Source organism: Otolemur garnettii, unplaced genomic scaffold (assembly GCF_000181295.1).
Source record: "Otolemur garnettii isolate 467f Iridium unplaced genomic scaffold, OtoGar3 scaffold00012, whole genome shotgun sequence".
NCBI lineage: Eukaryota > Metazoa > Chordata > Mammalia > Primates > Galagidae > Otolemur > Otolemur garnettii.
Window position 1 is genome coordinate 10,832,619 of NW_003852407.1, and position 6,768 is coordinate 10,839,386.

At 37.3% G+C, this 6,768-nt stretch overlaps 1 pseudogene; it reads right to left on the minus strand.

The window, feature by feature from the left end:
- Positions 1–1,414: 1,414 nt before the first annotated feature.
- LOC100947532 lies at positions 1,415–2,765 on the minus strand (annotated as a pseudogene).
- Between the last annotated feature and the right edge of the window lie 4,003 nt (positions 2,766–6,768).

Here is a 6,768-nt window from a genome sequence, read left to right on the forward strand (position 1 = left end):
ATAATCCCATTAAATGAGTGCAGAATATACTTTTTTTAAAAAAAAAAACAGATTCATGCCACTGGGAATGGCTTTAAGATCACTCAGATCCAGGAAGTTACTGCAAACTCTAAGTTGAGGAACATGGCAAGAGTTTACTGAAAAGAGCCTATTTTACTCCATCTGTAAGTGGTCATCACACTGATTCACTTTGAAAATTTGCCATGTGGCTTATACTTTGAATAGAGAGAATTTTATCAGAAAAAGAAAATTTTCACAGCAAGAATTAGAAATTCAGAGAGCAAGGTACATACAGACTTGGCTTTAAGAAAGAACCAAAATTTTTTTTGCCAATGAGAAAAATTTCTGTATTTATATCTAAGGCTGCAGACAGTGTTAAAAAAAATTGTGATTTTCACCTGAAAATTTTACTTATTCATTAGATCATTGACTTCGTGAATACATATTGGGAGGAACAATGGCTCCATGAAAAGAATGTGAGACAGGTGGGGCAGGCACCATGACTCATACCTGTAATCCTGATACTGTGGGAGGCTGAGGTGGGAGGATCACTTGAGCTCTAGAGCTCAAGACTAGCCTGAGCAAAAGGGAGACACTGTCTCTACTAAAAGTAGAAAAATTAACTGGTTATTGTGGCAAACACCTGTAGTCCCAGCTACTCAGGAGCATGAGGCTGGAGAATAGCTTGAACCAAGGAGTTTGAGGTTGGGGAGTTTAGTTCCCAGCTACTTGGGAGGCTGTGAGCTAGGCTGATGCCACAGTGCTCTAGCCTGGGAAACAGAATCTGGCTCTGCCTCCTGAGAGAGAAAGAGAGGAAAGAACATTAAAAAAGAAAGAAAAAGAAAGAAAGAAAGAAAGAAAGAAAGGAAGGAAGGAAGGAAGGAAGGAAGGAAGGAAGGAAGGAAGGAAGGAAGGGAGACAAAGTTACTTAGATTTGAGAATTTGCTTTCTTTTTTTTTATTTTTTATACACAAAATATATTTTATTCTGAATTATACAAAATCAAGATTCCAAAGAAGTAACTGTTTATAAGATATACTGTTAAGGGTTTAAATAATACAATTACAAAATAGCTTTAAATCTGAGTTCACATTTTTTTGGTCAGTATAATGTCACTTGTTTTATCTTTGCTGACTATAATTATCAGGTTCTAAGAACAAACAATGACAACCACATTTATACCACAGAATTTGGATGTCTGATAATATCTGGACACTGGGCAACTTCCAACTGGGTACAGCTTTTACCCATCCAAGCAAATACTTTGTTCAAAGCTCCCATAACAAACTTGAAGAGATATGTTGGGTATGAATTGAAGGAAATAGTCCAGGTTCTTTTTGCTGGGGCCTGAAGGCAAGGTGTACCTTCTAACCAAGCATCTGTCCCAGATGGCGCTCTCCAAGTTGTTCAGAGTCTACCAGGCCAAACCCTTCACCACCTTTGCACCTTCATTTTGCTTTTCCCCTTTCTTCTCTATCCCTTTGCCTTCAGCCTTCTCTTTGCCTCTGACTCATCCATACTGGGTACTGTCCCTGCTTATCGAGAAGACTCTTGTTTCTCTTAACATCAGTCCCCATTTTCACATTATTCTTTTTATCCTTTATCACACACTGCATTTCCTCTTGGTCATGTTTGGGGACTACCACAGTTGCCACCTCTTGAACATCTTTCATTAGAATGTCACCGTCTACTCTTAGAATACTTTTAAGTCTGCTGAGCTCCTTTGGGACATTCTTTTTTCTCCTTTCAGTACGCATGTGCCTTTTCCACTTACTAAGCTTTTAGCCATGTTTTACCTGAGAAACTCACAAACACCTACAGAGCGGGGATAGAGAATTTGCTTTCTGAATGATTTATTTCACAAATTATTGACCTCCTTTTCAGGATTTAGTATCCCTGTTTTGTAATTGAGGATAAAATGAAAGACATTTATCATATTACGATGAACATTAAATAAGGTATTATTGATATATAAACAATCAAGTACAGTGTACACAGAAAATCATTCTTTTCTGTATCCTTTCCTCACTCAACTCTTCCCCATCTCACTGCTCTAAATGTTAGAGAACTAGATATTTCATTGCCCTTAAGAATTCACAGTTTAATTGAGGTAATTCAATAGAAAAAACACTCCTTAACATGTAGGTGCTATGTATAGAATTCGGTATGAAAATCTAACTATGTGGAGGTTCCAGAGAGATGACAAAGGCATACAGTAAGGCAGAGGGGAGAGTGAAAGCCCGCTAAGGCCAACAAACCACAAATAGGTTAATATGATCAGAAGCTAAATTGTTTACTGATGAGTAGCGGGAGATGGAGCTGGGCAGACAGACTGGAGCCAAACCATGCAGTGACCTAGAGTGTCAGGCTAGAAGCTGGAGATTCTTCGCTGTGCGTGGTGGATATGCACAAAAGTCTGTACGTAGAGATTAGTTAAGTCAGATGCATTTCAGAAAGAGCACTCTTGTGATCATGTGGAAAGTAGAATGAAAACTCATTAGGAAGCAATTGAATTAGTTCAGGACATTTCCTTAACAAAGAAATGGAGATAAAATATTTGAAAGTTGTGTAAGAGGTATGAGAGAAATCCATATGGAATTGGAAGTGCTATGAGAGGACACTCCAAATATGCTTTTTGCCAAAGTGTAAATAAGCTGTTTTGAAAATTGCTTGCTGTTAGTAGAAGCCTGTTGACATTGAGTGTCTGTGCTCTACCCCCTAAACATTACCAAAGCCATGAGCAGAAATGGATATTCTTTTGTCATGGTTGCCTCTATTGCTAAAGGGGAAACTTTGATATTATTCATAGCTCTACTGGGGAAACTCTGTGTGAAATGTCATCGGACAAGCCCTGCAAGTTAAAGGAAGGGCATGGAGGAAAAAGTTTTCTGAGTGCTCCCGGCACTGTACGCACCCAAACATTTGTACACACCCAAACATTTGTGGAAGCAGGGCTTTGAGGTGATTTGCTCTCTTCTCCTAAAGTGGCTAATGTAGACTGAGGTGTGGTTAATTCATTTTTGCTCAGTTATGTTCTCCTTGGTAAAATCCAAAGGAGACCGCTGCTGGACACAAACTTGTCAATGCAGACAATCAGGAGGACTCCTCTCTCCACAGGACTGACCCTCCTGGCCCTGCTCCTCCCTTGTGGGATCCCTCAGACCGGGTGATCTGATCTTCTTTCTGGTTCAGGCATAGAGATTGAATAAAAAGGTGCACTCAGTATACTGAGGAGACTCTTACACATTAAATATCCCAAACAGATTTTTTCCTCCTCAAAATTAGTTTCTATTATAATTTTCTGTAATCTCCAGCAACAAATTCATATATTTTTCTTAATATCAGAAGTCAACATTCTGGAAGTACTAATGAAATACAATTACTGTTATTTAATGCTGCACTTCATTTAATCTTCTTTCCTTATCAAAATGCTTTCTGAAGCCTTGCCATCCTTTGTGGCTGATGCCTTTCTGGCCTCCATGTGCATGAGCTTTGACACAGAACCAAGTCCAGGAAAGCTATTTCAGGTCATATTAGAGTGTTTCTAACTCTGGGAACAGAAATGTGCAGAACTAGCCCTTAATGCCTTAGAGCTACTGTGCTCCTTTGGTTTTTAACTTCTAAACACAATATGAGGATCTATGCAATCCTCACAATATGAGGAATGTGGGGCCAATATGTGGTTTCTGCCCTCATTGAACTTTATAATTTGGAAAGGCTAAAACTGCACAAACACACACACATACATAATATATATATACATATATAGGGGAAGAAAGGGGAAAGGGAAGAGAAAAGGTGTGGAAGGGAAGAGAGGGGAGGAAAATAGAGAAGAAGAGAGGAGAAGAGAGGATTAATCCTAATTGGAAAGATGAGAACCCATCAGCCAAGGTATGTAGAAAAGCAACCAGTGAGACAGGAGGGCAAGGTGTCTCCAAAGCCAATTAAATAGTTTCAAGGCTGAAGGAGCGATTGTACCAAGTGATGTTATAGAGAAGAAAAGGATTAGAACTGAGAATTGAGCAATGGATTCAGCAACATGGATTTATTTTTTTTTTAATGACATGGAAAGAGCATGCTATTGGAGTGACTGGATGAAAGCTTGACTAAAATGACTTCAAAGATCAAACTGGAGTGGAGGAAATAAAAAGAATGGGTACAAGCTGCTATTTCTATGAGTGTCCCTACAATGAATAGCAAAGGGGAATGTGGGGCCATTACCTTGTTAACATGACAGGTATGGCAACTAGTGACTGCTGAGAACAGTACAAAGTGATTGACAGTACAATAAAGAGACACAAATCAAATTGTAAGAACAATGCCCTTTGTGTATTTTAGAAATAATGGGATCCAGCGAGGGAGGAAGAGGAATGTTTGACTTTCAGCATGCACAAGAAAAATTCATTCACTATAACAAAATAAAAGCCCTGCAGAAATGAGAGTACAGATACGTTGGTGGCTTTGGTGAAGGGAGTCGAGAATGTTGTTCTCTTCTGATTTCTCTGTTTTCTCATGGAAATGAAAAGTGAAGTCATCAGTAGAAGATGGAGATTGAAGTTTAAACTTTGAGGAGAGGAGAAGAGTCTGAAAGTGTTCTTGAGGAAATTTAGAGAATGTAGGAACTAGGGATATATATATAGATGACTATAGGGACATTCTAAGATCCCATGGGAAATGGATAGTCAGACACATCAACTTAAAATGAAACCAATCAGCAGGATTGTGGTTTTCCAGTCCACATTTCATAGCACATATGGGACAGTTGAGGAAATAAATTTTATCAAGGAGGAGGGGAAGGCAAGAAAATGAAGTTATAACCAAAGAAATGAGTAAGTGACTGACTGTGGAGTTGAAAATTGGGGAAGGAAGGGAGAGAAGACAAAAAAAAAAGGGTTGTTGGTAATGAAAAATTCAGAGACTATGTATTAGAGAAAAGTGTTGATGGGATTGTTGGCTTGGAGATAGTGGCATAAATTAGTTGAGGATTTATGAAATAGTCTTACAGGTGAAATTTTTGAGGGAATGTCATTACTCATCTAGGATGTGATATCAGAATGGGAGGTTTTATTGAGGTGGGAAACTCATACACACAGTTTAATCCCATGTCATTTGAGATTGGTTATAATTTGGTAAGGTATGTGTGAGCAAATATGAGAATGAATTGATGAAACCCAAATCTTTATTTGAAGAAGATGATAAAAAAGATTTTAATGGAGACAGTTAGGCTTGACATAAAAAGAATGGTCATTTCTAGTCTCAATCTCTTTATAAAACAAAAAAAAAGCATCTGACATCAGGAAAAAATACAAGGTCCATGAAATATATTCTAAATAATGTCTTTGTTTTCTCCTGTGCTTTGTTAGTCTAATACAGTTTTCATGTATTTGAAAGCATCTGGTTTGCGACATGTTATTCTAGGTGAATGCACACACAGTAGTGTTTAGTAACACTCTCTTACTTTTGAAGTCCTGTCACCACTGCAAAATTATCAATAATGATAGTTAGCGGAGTATTCAAGAAGATACACCAAAGCCCTTCCTGAATTTAAAAGAAAGATGTTTACCAATCAACAATGATTTAAAATACTTCAGGAATTAGCAAGAAAGATATCAAATTGTATATCTAGTTCTTTTTTTTGATAAAACAGTGATTGTCAACTGGTATGCCAAGCACACTGGTGAGCCATGAAAGGATCTTAGGCATGCTGCAAAAAATTTTAAGGATTATGAATTAAATTTTTTTTGAAAGAAGTGCAAAGTACAGTAAGTTTTTTCTTTTATATTTTTTTTTGGGGGGGGGGATCACCATAATTTAAGTCTGCCACAAAAGTTTAACCATAGGTTCAAGTGTGCTGTGAGATTAAAAAAACACTGAAAAATAGTACTTTAAAATATATTTTTAAATGTTGATATATTTAGTTTTATTATTAGTTTTTATTTGAGAGTGAATTTTTAATATAAAAACAAGTATTTCCATTCTTTTATATATTCCAATTCTGAAATCTGGGTCTTTGAATCATAAGACTCCAAGTATAGACTCTCCCTCCCTAACTTTACTTGTTGAGGGAAGATGCCACAGTACCAGAGTTGTGGTTATGAATTATAAAGTGAGGACAGGTAGAGTTACCCAGATAGGGAATGTCTACTTGCCAGAGGTTACTGATGACTGTTTAACTGTAGACCAGTCTTAAGCACAGGTCTGTAAAAACAAGAACATATGCTTGACATAAAACAATATTCATTAACAAAAGAAAAAGCTAATAAAATTATGGCAATTCAAATGCTATAACTCATAGAAGGTTGCTTTACAATATCATTTTTTATTTACTTAAGTAAATTAATTTTGGTTGTTTGATGAACCATAATAAGTCTGAAAGAGCTAGTTTGGTTGCCAAAATAAATACTTAATTAGGCTCTGTTGCCAAGTGCCCTCTGAGCAGACAACCTCTAAAGCAGTGGTTCTCAACCTTCCTAATGCTGCAATGTATTTTCCTTGTTAAAAGGGGGTTTGTGACCCCTAGGTTGAGAACCGCTGCTCTAAAGAGTGAAGTGAGACAGGCTACACTGATCTCAAAGGTGAGGGTGGCCCAAGTGAGGACAGTTGATCACAGTGGTCTACATTCTTCAAACTTGTTGAATTTGCACAATTAGACTGACCTACTGATGGAATTAGGCCCACAGAAGCTTCTCTTCTTAAATGAAATGACATCTTATTTTTTTTTTATTGAATGGTAACTATGTACATTAATGCACTTCTGGGGTACAGTGT